The following is a 14,873-nucleotide window of genomic DNA, read 5'->3' as shown; positions in this document are numbered from 1 at the left end:
TACAATTGAATTTGGTCTATTTTGAAAACTCGTCAGTGGAGATTTCCACATTCATGACACATGAGAAGAAGTCCTTCGACCGTCTAGCAAATATTTTCAGGTTTTTTAAGCAAGCAAGCAAGCAAGATTGTTAAGGATGACCTTTACTTTGAATCGTGTGTAATGTGTTTGGGAAAACAAAGGATCCCTTCAAATCTATCATCACAACTGTGAATAAATAACAATCAAAGGAAGACTAAAAATAGCCTTTGTGTTATCACGTGATAGTTGATAGTTGACATCCCAAGATGTGTGCCTCTTTTGAAATACAAATGTATAGTTATATCTAGAAGTAGTATGAACGAGTCGATAAGTGTAGTGTTGTTTGGATTGGGTTTAATAGTAACATGATTGCCTAATGTATCATGTAGCTAGCTATATGATAGCATTTATCCGAAATGATGTAGCAGTCTAGAGTGATCTAACATTTCTTCTTGAGTGATCTAACATGTATCAAAACATTTCTTCTAGAGTGATATAACATGTATCATAACATTTTTCTAGAGTGATCTAACATGTATCAAAACTTTTCTTCTAGAGGGATATAACATTTCTTCTAGAGTGATATAACATTTCTTCTAGAGTGATCTAACATTTCTTCTAGAGTGATTCAACAAGTATAAAAACATTTCTTATAGAGTGATCTAACATTTACTTTCAACATTCCATTAATCTTGACGGAACATTGAACATCTATTGTGTGTGTGTGTTCTAAGAGGTGGGGCGAGACTGGAGATAGCTCACGAGTCTGTAAAAGCTCTGCTACTTAAAGTTCGTCCCCAGAGATGGACAAGTCAAGTAAATGGTCTGCTTGTATATTCATTGACCAGAATGACCAGTCGTGACCTGTTTTTTTTATTACATTCTGAAGTTACTTCTATTACTTTGGTTAGTTTGTCCTCTTTTTTTTAAAACTAAAAACAGAATTCAAATGAATTGATTTGATTACATCTTTAAAAAATGCATTAACTAAATGAATCTATGAAACTATCCTGCAATTCAGTTTAGAAATGAAGTCCAATCAAGCAGGGACGTCACTCTAATGACACACGTTCGTGTTTATCTTCCAAGAGGTCCAACTGCATTGATCACGTGACTTCTCGTTTGTTTCTTTCGTTCAATTAGCCTGAACCAGAGAGAAACGTCAACAATTTTTCTATTTAATTAATTAATTTATTAATTGAAGAGTTCATCCATTCTGGATGTTGACTGTTATTTAAGACATAATGTTGACTGTCCTGGAATTGACGTATTATCCGCACAAACTTTAGCCACTTCTGTTAAACTAATCTACACAGATTTACTGCCCTTGTTAAACATGAGGACTAACACTTCTTCCTCTTCTACACAAGAAGCCAAGGCCTAAAGAAATGTATCAAGATTTGGAAGATTTGAAAGGGACTAAGGATCTGAGTATTGGAAATGACAACAACAACATTAAGTCTGACAGGATTTCTTTGAGATGCTTCAATTTTCATAGTGATTCTTTTTATTTAAGTGCTTTTATTGCATAGGCGTGTTGGGGGGGGGGGGGTTAAGATTCAATGTGCTAAAAATATATTTAAAAAAGTTTTTTAATGATCTTTCAAAAGCGTGTTCTTTTGTTGTTTTTTAAATAAATATGTTATGTTTTTTGCTCACACATATGCACCATTTAACAAGCAAATTAAAAAAAAAATCATTAAAACAAAAACAAAGCTTACTAAAGTGAAAGAACTCTGTCCTTAAAACTATCTCTACCAATAATGTACAAGTTAAATTTCTGTTATTCGATATCAAACAAAATAATTAATTACAAATAATTAATAGAGTAATTGACTGTTTTTTTTATTGCTTCGGGTTTTGTTAGGTACAATAAATAACTGTTTGAGAATGGGCGTGGGAGAAATAACGTGGACACTCTTTTTACCAGACAGACAGCCAGACAGACTGAGTTAATATAAGCTTTGTAAAAATAAAAATGACCAAAAAATACAGTTCGCACGCTTTTATATCTTATGATATTTACCACACCAAGTACAATTATCAAATGTCCTTCATTTCTTGATTCAAACACTTCGTTTTGTTCCAAATGTGTACTGCTATGGAACAGTTAATTATGTTCTTCTGAAGCGCGACCTTTTGTTTGTTTGTTTTTTAAATTAAATATGCATATATATATACATCTATGTATAAAACATTTTTAAAACAAGATTAAAAGGCAGTTCTCTGTATTCAATGGCCACATGTTTATTTGATGATTTGCAATTCAAAAAAGATGACAGAAGAAGTATACACAGAGGAAGATCCTCAACATTCTCACATACAAACTTCAATGAATATGTTTTTATTGTGGTTGACTTCAGATCGCTGCTGTGCTTGGGAGAGTGAGTGAGCCGCAAGAGCAGTACGGAATAGAGACTTTGTTTATTTACAGATTTCAAAGAAGCAAAGTGATGGCTGAGTAGTTTGGCATTTTACTTCCAAACCAAAGAATCTCTCGTTCGAATCGAAAAAGAAAAGATTTTAAATGTCGAGATTCTTAAAACTTCACTGCCCGGTTTTAGTGGGTATCCATCTAGCTCAGTCATGTATCTACCTGGTATTATTTGGTCAATCGACTATCTATACAACTCAATGGGATCTTAAGAAGTAAATAAAGTTTGGGGTAAATGTGGGTCTCTATTCCTGTATTTGCCTTGGTTCAAAGTATACTGTAGGCTGAATGTGTTACCCAACACACACGGGATAACTTGATTTTACTCAAGTAATTCTTTTCAAGACTTGGTAGAGGTTAGAAGGCTCATCGCTATAGTAGCCAATCAATATTATACATTCGTTCTTTGTAAAGCCTCTATATTAGAGATTGATAGATAGATAGTTCTAGATGACTATTGATCAGTAGATAGACTTATCGTAACAAAGAGAATTTGTACCGCAATATTTGTGTATCTAAATGTACCAAGGGACATTACTCAAATTTAATTGATAGGCACTAAATAACCAAGTTACTAATTAATTTTTGAAATATGGGGGGGGGGGGGAACTTGAATAGAGTATTATGGAAAAGAAGAGTATAGTTCATAAGATAGTGCTCGACTAATAGTTCATGAGATAGTGCTCGTCTAATAGTTCATTAGATAGTGCTCGTCTAATAGTTCATGACATAGTGCTTGTCTAATAGTTCATGACATAGTGCTCGTCTAATAGTTCATGAGATAGTGCTTGTCTAATAGTTCATTAGATAGTGCTCGTCTAATAGTTCATGACATAGTGCTTGTCTAATAGTACATGACATAGTGCTCGTCTAATAGTTCATGACATAGAGCTCGTCTAATAGTACATGACATAGTGCTCGTCTAATAGTTCATGACATAGTGCTTGTCTAATAGTTCATGAGATAGTGCTTGTCTAATAGTTCATGACATAGAGCTTGTCTAATAGTTCATGACATAGAGCTTGTCTAATAGTACATGACATAGTGCTCGTCTAATAGTTCATGACATAGAGCTCGTCTAATAGTACATGACATAGTGCTCGTCTAATAGTTCATGACATAGTGCTTGTCTAATAGTTCATGACATAGTGCTTGTCTAATAGTTCATGACATAGAGCTTGTCTAATAGTTCATGACATAGTGCTCGTCTAATAGTTCATGACATAGTGCTTGTCTAATAGTTCATGAGATAGTGCTCGTCTAATAGTTCATGAGATAGTGCTCGTCTAATAGTTCATTAGATAGTGCTCGTCTAATAGTACATGACATAGTGCTCGTCTAATAGTTCATGAGATAGTGCTCGTCTAATAGTTCATGAGATAGTGCTCGTCTAATAGTTCATGAAATAGTGCTCGTCTAATAGTTCATGAGATAGTGCTCGTCTAATAGTTCATGACATAGTGCTCGTCTAATAGTACATGACATAGTGCTCGTCTAATAGTTCATGACATAGTGCTCGTCTAATAGTTCATGAGATAGTGCTCGTCTAATAGTTCATGAGATAGTGCTCGTCTAATAGTTCATGAGATAGTGCTCGTCTAATAGTACATGACATAGTGCTTGTCTAATAGTTCATGAGATAGTGCTCGTCTAATAGTTCATGAGATAGTGCTCGTCTAATAGTTCATGAGATAGTGCTCAACTAATAGTTCATGACATAGTGCTCGTCTAATAGTTCATGAGATAGTGCTCGTCTAATAGTTCATGACATAGTGCTCGTCTAATAGTACATGACATAGTGCTCGTCTAATAGTTCATGACATAGTGCTCGTCTAATAGTTCATGAGATAGTGCTCGTCTAATAGTACATGACATAGTGCTTGTCTAATAGTTCATGAGATAGAGCTCGTCTAATAGTTCATGACATAGTGATCGTCTAATAGTTCATGAGATAGAGCTCGTCTAATAGTACATGACATAGTGATCGTCTAATAGTTCATGACATAGTGATTGTCTAATAGTTCATTAGATAGTGCTCGTCTAATAGTTCATGACATAGAGCTTGTCTAATAGTTCATGAGATAGTGCTCGTCTAATAGTACATGAGATAGAGCTCGTCTAATAGTACATGACATAGTGATCGTCTAATAGTACATGAGATAGAGCTCGTCTAATAGTTCATGAGATAGTGCTCGTCTAATAGTTCATGACATAGAGCTTGTCTAATAGTTCATGAGATAGTGCTCGTCTAATAGTTCATGAAATAGTGCTCGTCTAATAGTTCATGACATAGAGCTTGTCTAATAGTTCATGACATAGTGCTCGTCTAATAGTTCATTAAATAGTGCTCGTCTAATAGTTCATGAGATAGTGCTTGTCTAATAGTTCATTAGATAGTGCTCGTCTAATAGTACATGACATAGAGCTTGTCTAATAGTTCATGAGATAGTGCTCGTCTAATAGTTCATGACATAGAGCTTGTCTAATAGTTCATGAGATAGTGCTCGTCTAATAGTTCATGAGATAGTGCTCGTCTAATAGTTCATGACATAGTGATCGTCTAATAGTACATGACATAGTGCTCGTCTAATAGTACATGACATAGTGATCGTCTAATAGTTCATGACATAGTGCTCGTCTAATAGTTCATGACATAGAGCTTGTCTAATAGTTCATGACATAGAGCTTGTCTAATAGTTCATGACATAGTGATCGTCTAATAGTTCATGACATAGAGCTTGTCTAATAGTTCATGACATAGAGCTTGTCTAATAGTTCATGACATAGTGATCGTCTAATAGTTCATGACATAGTGCTCGTCTAATAGTTCATGACATAGTGCTCGTCTAATAGTTCATGAAATAGTGATCGTCTAATAGTTCATGACATAGTGATCGTCTAATAGTTCATGACATAGTGATCGTCTAATAGTTCATGACATAGTGCTTGTCTAATAGTTCATGACATAGTGCTCGTCTAATAGTTCATGTCATAGAGCTTGTCTAATAGTTCATGACATAGTGATCGTCTAATAGTTCATGACATAGAGCTTGTCTAATAGTTCATGACATAGTGCTCGTCTAATAGTTCATGACATAGAGCTCGTCTAATAGTTCATGACATAGTGCTCGTCTAATAGTTCATGACATAGAGCTCGTCTAATAGTTCATGACATAGAGCTCGTGTAATAGTTCATGACATAGAGCTCGTCTAATAGTTCATGACATAGTGATCGTCTAATAGTTCATGACATAGAGCTCGTCTAATAGTTCATGACATAGTGATCGTCTAATAGTTCATGACATAGTGATCGTCTAATAGTTCATGACATAGTGCTTGTCTAATAGTTCATGACATAGTGCTCGTCTAATAGTTCATGTCATAGAGCTTGTCTAATAGTTCATGACATAGTGATCGTCTAATAGTTCATGACATAGAGCTTGTCTAATAGTTCATGACATAGTGCTTGTCTAATAGTTCATGACATAGTGCTCGTCTAATAGTTCATGTCATAGAGCTTGTCTAATAGTTCATGACATAGTGCTCGTCTAATAGTTCATGACATAGTGCTCGTCTAATAGTTCATGTCATAGAGCTTGTCTAATAGTTCATGACATAGTGATCGTCTAATAGTTCATGACATAGAGCTTGTCTAATAGTTCATGACATAGTGCTCGTCTAATAGTTCATGACATAGAGCTCGTCTAATAGTTCATGACATAGTGCTCGTCTAATAGTTCATGACATAGAGCTCGTCTAATAGTTCATGACATAGAGCTCGTGTAATAGTTCATGACATAGAGCTCGTCTAATAGTTCATGACATAGTGATCGTCTAATAGTTCATGACATAGAGCTCGTCTAATAGTTCATGACATAGTGATCGTCTAATAGTTCATGACATAGTGATCGTCTAATAGTTCATGACATAGTGCTTGTCTAATAGTTCATGACATAGTGCTCGTCTAATAGTTCATGTCATAGAGCTTGTCTAATAGTTCATGACATAGTGATCGTCTAATAGTTCATGACATAGAGCTTGTCTAATAGTTCATGACATAGTGCTTGTCTAATAGTTCATGACATAGTGCTCGTCTAATAGTTCATGTCATAGAGCTTGTCTAATAGTTCATGACATAGTGCTCGTCTAATAGTTCATGACATAGTGCTTGTCTAATAGTTCATGACATAGTGCTCGTCTAATAGTTCATGACATAGTGCTCGTCTAATAGTTCATGAAATAGTGCTCGTCTAATAGTACATGACATAGTGCTCGTCTAATAGTACATGACATAGTGCTCGTCTAATAGTAAATGACATAGTGCTCGTCTAATAGTACATGACATAGTGCTCGTCTAATAGTACATGACATAGTGCTCGTCTAATAGTTCATGAGATAGTGCTCGTCTAATAGTTCATGACATAGAGCTTGTCTAATAGTTCATGAGATAGTGCTCGTCTAATAGTTCATGACATAGAGCTTGTCTAATAGTTCATGAGATAGTGCTCGTCTAATAGTTCATGAAATAGTGCTCGTCTAATAGTTCATGACATAGTGATCGTCTAATAGTTCATGACATAGTGATCGTCTAATAGTTCATGACATAGTGCTTGTCTAATAGTTCATGACATAGTGCTCGTCTAATAGTTCATGTCATAGAGCTTGTCTAATAGTTCATGACATAGTGATCGTCTAATAGTTCATGACATAGAGCTTGTCTAATAGTTCATGACATAGTGCTTGTCTAATAGTTCATGACATAGTGCTCGTCTAATAGTTCATGTCATAGTGCTCGTCTAATAGTTCATGTCATAGAGCTTGTCTAATAGTTCATGACATAGTGATCGTCTAATAGTTCATGACATAGAGCTTGTCTAATAGTTCATGACATAGTGCTCGTCTAATAGTTCATGACATAGAGCTCGTCTAATAGTTCATGACATAGTGCTCGTCTAATAGTTCATGACATAGAGCTCGTCTAATAGTTCATGAGATAGTGCTCGTCTAATAGTTCATGACATAGAGCTTGTCTAATAGTTCATGAGATAGTGCTCGTCTAATAGTTCATGAAATAGTGCTCGTCTAATAGTTCATGACATAGTGATCGTCTAATAGTTCATGACATAGTGATCGTCTAATAGTTCATGACATAGTGCTTGTCTAATAGTTCATGACATAGTGCTCGTCTAATAGTTCATGTCATAGAGCTTGTCTAATAGTTCATGACATAGTGATCGTCTAATAGTTCATGACATAGAGCTTGTCTAATAGTTCATGACATAGTGCTTGTCTAATAGTTCATGACATAGAGCTTGTCTAATAGTTCATGACATAGTGATCGTCTAATAGTTCATGACATAGAGCTTGTCTAATAGTTCATGACATAGTGCTTGTCTAATAGTTCATGACATAGTGCTCGTCTAATAGTTCATGTCATAGAGCTTGTCTAATAGTTCATGACATAGTGCTTGTCTAATAGTTCATGACATAGTGCTCGTCTAATAGTTCATGTCATAGAGCTTGTCTAATAGTTCATGACATAGTGATCGTCTAATAGTTCATGACATAGAGCTTGTCTAATAGTTCATGACATAGTGCTTGTCTAATAGTTCATGACATAGTGCTCGTCTAATAGTTCATGTCATAGAGCTTGTCTAATAGTTCATGACATAGTGCTCGTCTAATAGTTCATGACATAGTGCTTGTCTAATAGTTCATGTCATAGAGCTTGTCTAATAGTTCATGACATAGTGATCGTCTAATAGTTCATGACATAGAGCTTGTCTAATAGTTCATGACATAGTGCTCGTCTAATAGTTCATGACATAGAGCTCGTCTAATAGTTCATAACATAGTGCTCGTCTAATAGTTCATGACATAGAGCTCGTCTAATAGTTCATGACATAGAGCTCGTGTAATAGTTCATGACATAGAGCTCGTCTAATAGTTCATGACATAGTGATCGTCTAATAGTTCATGACATAGAGCTCGTCTAATAGTTCATGACATAGTGATCGTCTAATAGTTCATGACATAGTGATCGTCTAATAGTTCATGACATAGTGCTTGTCTAATAGTTCATGACATAGTGCTCGTCTAATAGTTCATGTCATAGAGCTTGTCTAATAGTTCATGACATAGTGATCGTCTAATAGTTCATGACATAGAGCTTGTCTAATAGTTCATGACATAGTGCTTGTCTAATAGTTCATGACATAGTGCTCGTCTAATAGTTCATGTCATAGAGCTTGTCTAATAGTTCATGACATAGTGCTCGTCTAATAGTTCATGACATAGTGCTTGTCTAATAGTTCATGACATAGTGCTCGTCTAATAGTTCATGACATAGTGCTCGTCTAATAGTTCATGAAATAGTGCTCGTCTAATAGTACATGACATAGTGCTCGTCTAATAGTACATGACATAGTGCTCGTCTAATAGTAAATGACATAGTGCTCGTCTAATAGTACATGACATAGTGCTCGTCTAATAGTACATGACATAGTGCTCGTCTAATAGTTCATGAGATAGTGCTCGTCTAATAGTTCATGACATAGAGCTTGTCTAATAGTTCATGAGATAGTGCTCGTCTAATAGTTCATGACATAGAGCTTGTCTAATAGTTCATGAGATAGTGCTCGTCTAATAGTTCATGAAATAGTGCTCGTCTAATAGTTCATGACATAGTGATCGTCTAATAGTTCATGACATAGTGATCGTCTAATAGTTCATGACATAGTGCTTGTCTAATAGTTCATGACATAGTGCTCGTCTAATAGTTCATGTCATAGAGCTTGTCTAATAGTTCATGACATAGTGATCGTCTAATAGTTCATGACATAGAGCTTGTCTAATAGTTCATGACATAGTGCTTGTCTAATAGTTCATGACATAGTGCTCGTCTAATAGTTCATGTCATAGAGCTTGTCTAATAGTTCATGACATAGTGCTCGTCTAATAGTTCATGACATAGTGCTCGTCTAATAGTTCATGTCATAGAGCTTGTCTAATAGTTCATGACATAGTGATCGTCTAATAGTTCATGACATAGAGCTTGTCTAATAGTTCATGACATAGTGCTCGTCTAATAGTTCATGACATAGAGCTCGTCTAATAGTTCATGACATAGTGCTCGTCTAATAGTTCATGACATAGAGCTCGTCTAATAGTTCATGACATAGAGCTCGTGTAATAGTTCATGACATAGAGCTCGTCTAATAGTTCATGACATAGTGATCGTCTAATAGTTCATGACATAGAGCTCGTCTAATAGTTCATGACATAGTGATCGTCTAATAGTTCATGACATAGTGATCGTCTAATAGTTCATGACATAGTGCTTGTCTAATAGTTCATGACATAGTGCTCGTCTAATAGTTCATGTCATAGAGCTTGTCTAATAGTTCATGACATAGTGATCGTCTAATAGTTCATGACATAGAGCTTGTCTAATTGTTCATGACATAGTGCTTGTCTAATAGTTCATGACATAGTGCTCGTCTAATAGTTCATGTCATAGAGCTTGTCTAATAGTTCATGACATAGTGCTCGTCTAATAGTTCATGACATAGTGCTTGTCTAATAGTTCATGACATAGTGCTCGTCTAATAGTTCATGACATAGTGCTCGTCTAATAGTTCATGAAATAGTGCTCGTCTAATAGTACATGACATAGTGCTCGTCTAATAGTACATGACATAGTGCTCGTCTAATAGTAAATGACATAGTGCTCGTCTAATAGTACATGACATAGTGCTCGTCTAATAGTACATGACATAGTGCTCGTCTAATAGTTCATGAGATAGTGCTCGTCTAATAGTTCATGACATAGAGCTTGTCTAATAGTTCATGAGATAGTGCTCGTCTAATAGTTCATGACATAGAGCTTGTCTAATAGTTCATGAGATAGTGCTCGTCTAATAGTTCATGAAATAGTGCTCGTCTAATAGTTCATGACATAGAGCTTGTCTAATAGTTCATGACATAGTGCTCGTCTAATAGTTCATGAAATAGTGCTCGTCAAATAGTACATGACATAGTGCTCGTCTAATAGTTCATGAGATAGAGCTCGTCTAATAGTTCATGAGATAGTGCTCGTCTAATAGTTCATGAAATAGTGCTCGTCTAATAGTTCATGAGATAGTGCTCGTCTAATAGTTCATGAAATAGTGCTCGTCTAATAGTAAATGACATAGTGCTCGTCTAATAGTTCATGAAATAGTGCTCGTCTAATAGTACATGACATAGTGCTCGTCTAATAGTACATGACATAGTGCTCGTCTAATAGTAAATGACATAGTGCTCGTCTAATAGTACATGACATAGTGCTCGTCTAATAGTTCATGACATAGTGCTTGTCTAATAGTTCATGACATAATGATCGTCTAATAGTTCATGACATAGTGCTTGTCTAATAGTTCATGACATAGTGCTCGTCTAATAGTTCATGTCATAGAGCTTGTCTCATAGTTCATGACATAGTGATCGTCTAATAGTTCATGACATAGAGCTTGTCTAATAGTTCATGACATAGTGCTTGTCTAATAGTTCATGACATAGTGCTCGTCTAATAGTTCATGTCATAGAGCTTGTCTAATAGTTCATGACATAGAGCTCGTCTAATAGTTCATGACATAGTGCTTGTCTAATAGTTCATGACATAGTGCTCGTCTAATAGTTCATGTCATAGAGCTTGTCTAATAGTTCATGACATAGAGCTCGTGTAATAGTTCATGACATAGAGCTCGTCTAATAGTTCATGACATAGAGCTCGTCTAATAGTTCATGAGATAGTGCTTGTCTAATAGTTCATGAAATAGTGCTCGTCTAATAGTTCATGAGATAGAGCTCGTCTAATAGTTCATGAGATAGTGCTCGTCTAATAGTTCATGAAATAGTGCTCGTCTAATAGTACATGACATAGTGCTCGTCTAATAGTTCATGAGATAGAGCTCGTCTAATAGTTCATGAGATAGTGCTCGTCTAATAGTTCATGAAATAGTGCTCGTCTAATAGTTCATGAGATAGTGCTCGTCTAATAGTTCATGAAATAGTGCTCGTCTAATAGTAAATGACATAGTGCTCGTCTAATAGTTCATGAAATAGTGCTCGTCTAATAGTAAATGACATAGTGATCGTCTAATAGTACATGACATATTGCTCGTCTAATAGTACATGACATAGTGCTCGTCTAATAGTAAATGACATAGTGCTCGTCTAATAGTTCATGAAATAGTGCTCGTCTAATAGTAAATGACATAGTGCTCGTCTAATAGTTCATGAAATAGTGCTCGTCTAATAGTTCATGAAATAGTGCTCGTCTAATAGTAAATGACATAGTGCTCGTCTAATAGTTCATGAAATAGTGCTCGTCTAATAGTTCATGACATAGTGATCGTCTAATAGTTCATGACATAGAGCTTGTCTAATAGTTCATGAAATAGTGCTCGTCTAATAGTTCATGAAATAGTGCTCGTCTAATAGTTCATGAAATAGTGCTCGTCTAATAGTAAATGACATAGTGCTCGTCTAATAGTTCATGAAATAGTGCTCGTCTAATAGTTCATGAAATAGTGCTCGTCTAATAGTAAATGACATAGTGCTCGTCTAATAGTTCATGAAATAGTGCTCGTCTAATAGTTCATGACATAGTGATCGTCTAATAGTTCATGACATAGAGCTTGTCTAATAGTTCATGAAATAGTGCTCGTCTAATAGTTCATGAAATAGTGCTCGTCTAATAGTAAATGACATAGTGCTCGTCTAATAGTTCATGAAATAGTGCTCGTCTAATAGTTCATGACATCGTGATCGTCTAATAGTTCATGACATAGAGCTTGTCTAATAGTTCATGAAATAGTGCTCGTCTAATAGTACATGACATAGTGCTCGTCTAATAGTTCATGACATAGTGCTTGTCTAATAGTTCATGACATAGTGATCGTCTAATAGTTCATGACATAGAGCTTGTCTAATAGTTCATGACATAGTGCTTGTCTAATAGTTCATGACATAGTGCTCGTCTAATAGTTCATGAGATAGTGCTTGTCTAATAGTTCATGAGATAGTGCTTGTCTAATAGTACATGAGATAGTGCTTGTCTAATAGTTCATGACATAGAGCTTGTCTAATAGTACATGAGATAGTGCTTGTCTAATAGTTCATGAGATAGTGCTTGTCTAATAGTTCATTAGATAGTGCTCGTCTAATAGTTCATGACATAGAGCTTGTCTAATAGTACATGACATAGTGATCGTCTAATAGTACATGAAATAGTGCTCGTCTAATAGTACATGACATAGTGCTCGTCTAATAGTTCATGACATAGAGCTTGTCTAATAGTTCATGACATAGTGCTCGTCTAATAGTTCATGACATAGAGCTCGTCTAATAGTTCATGACATAGAGCTCGTCTAATAGTTCATGACATAGAGCTCGTGTAATAGTTCATGACATAGAGCTCGTCTAATAGTTCATGACATAGAGCTCGTCTAATAGTTCATGACATAGTGCTTGTCTAATAGTTCATGAGATAGTGATTGTCTAATAGTTCATGAAATAGTGCTCGTCTAATAGTTCATGACATAGAGCTTGTCTAATAGTTCATGACATAGAGCTCGTCTAATAGTTCATGACATAGAGCTTGTCTAATAGTTCATGACATAGAGCTTGTCTAATAGTTCATGACATAGAGCTCGTCTAATAGTACATGACATAGAGCTTGTCTAATAGTTCATGACATAGAGCTCGTCTAATAGTTCATGACATAGTGCTCGTCTAATAGTTCATGACATAGAGCTTGTCTAATAGTTCATGACATAGAGCTTGTCTAATAGTTCATGACATAGAGCTTGTCTAATAGTTCATGACATAGAGCTTGTCTAATAGTTCATGACATAGAGCTCGTCTAATAGTTCATGAAATAGTGCTCGTCTAATAGTTCATGACATAGAGCTTGTCTAATAGTTCATGAAATAGTGCTCGTCTAATAGTTCATGACATAGAGCTTGTCTAATAGTTCATGACATAGTGCTCGTCTAATAGTTCATGACATAGAGCTTGTCTAATAGTTCATGACATAGTGCTCGTCTAATAGTTCATGAAATAGTGCTCGTCTAATAGTTCATGACATAGAGCTTGTCTAATAGTACATGACATAGTGCTCGTCTAATAGTTCATGACATAGAGCTTGTCTAATAGTTCATGACATAGTGCTCGTCTAATAGTTCATGACATAGAGCTTGTCTAATAGTTCATGACATAGTGCTCGTCTAATAGTTCATGAAATAGTGCTCGTCTAATAGTTCATGACATAGAGCTTGTCTAATAGTACATGACATAGTGCTCGTCTAATAGTTCATGACATAGAGCTTGTCTAATAGTTCATGACATAGTGCTCGTCTAATATTTTATGAGATTGCGCTTTCTTATAGTACATGAGGTTGTGCTATCTTTAGTAAAAAAAAGTTTGTGATAGTACAATGGATTGTACAATGAAATTATGCTCTTAAAGAACATGACGTTATGTCTTTTAATATACATGAGTTTGTGGTCGTCATAAAGTACATAAGATTTTGCTATCTATAGTACATGAGATTGTTTTATCTTATTGTTCATGAGATTGTACATGAGAATGTGCTAATCTTAGAGTAAATAAGATTATAGCCATTTCATAGTGCATCTGAGATTATCTGAAGTACATGGCATTGTGCTCAGCAATTGTATAACTAGTTCTACTTACAACTAAAGCGTACCACGTGACCTAGAATAGATCTAATGTTTACTGGACATAATGAAAGTGTAGTTTCCAAATAAGCTAGAAGAGGAAAAAAAAACAACTTACAGCTCAGTTAATTCACTTTTCTGACGTGAAACGTCGAGTTTTGTGAAGTAAATCTGCACAGACTGACATTGTCCACTCTACTGCTGGTCATTCAATCTGGACACACACGCAAATCCAGGTTGTTTCGGCCCCTAAATTACAACTGATGAGCGGGTGGGAAGTCATATGTTGCCGTGACGTCTAAAAGAGATGGGTAAGGGAGGGAGGGAGGGGGTATTCAATGGAACGCTTGAAAGAAAAGACGGGGGGGGGGGGGGGAGGAGTGAGACTGCATGCTGTGTGAGTAATGAGTTAAAAAGGGTAGAGGAATGAAATGATAGAAGAATTAGAGAACTGTGCATATCAAGTGTGTGTGTGTGTGTATGAGAGAGAGAAGACTGGGGAGGGGGCTGCTACTTTATGATGTGAATTGAACTCACTAAATATTATTTTGTTATTTATTCAACTGGTTAAATTTTTTGTTTAGCTTGTGACCGTTTAGAGCTTATAGAATTCTATAAATAGATCTAATGTAAAAACAAGTCGAAAGCTGACTTCAAGTGATAATGTGGATGCATAATAATAATAATAATAATA

At 35.6% G+C, this 14,873-nt stretch overlaps 1 protein-coding gene across 3 annotated transcripts in view; it reads right to left on the bottom strand.

The window, feature by feature from the left end:
* Positions 1-14,873, bottom strand: part of LOC106073838 (glycine receptor subunit alpha-2-like) — a 124,203-nt gene that overhangs the window by 76,994 nt on the left and 32,336 nt on the right. The window contains exon 1 of one of the 3 annotated variants that reach the window (XM_056038646.1): positions 14,298-14,425. The exons of the other annotated variants lie outside the window; for them this stretch is intronic. The gene's annotated coding sequence lies outside the window, so the exon portion shown is untranslated. Of the gene's footprint in view, positions 1-14,297; positions 14,426-14,873 lie in introns of those variants that run through there. 3 annotated transcript variants of the gene reach the window in all.

This window comes from Biomphalaria glabrata, chromosome 8 (genome assembly GCF_947242115.1).
Source record: "Biomphalaria glabrata chromosome 8, xgBioGlab47.1, whole genome shotgun sequence".
Classification (NCBI taxonomy): domain Eukaryota; kingdom Metazoa; phylum Mollusca; class Gastropoda; family Planorbidae; genus Biomphalaria; species Biomphalaria glabrata.
Note: the sequence above shows the minus strand (reverse complement) of the source record. Positions and strands in the feature narration are given on the sequence as shown.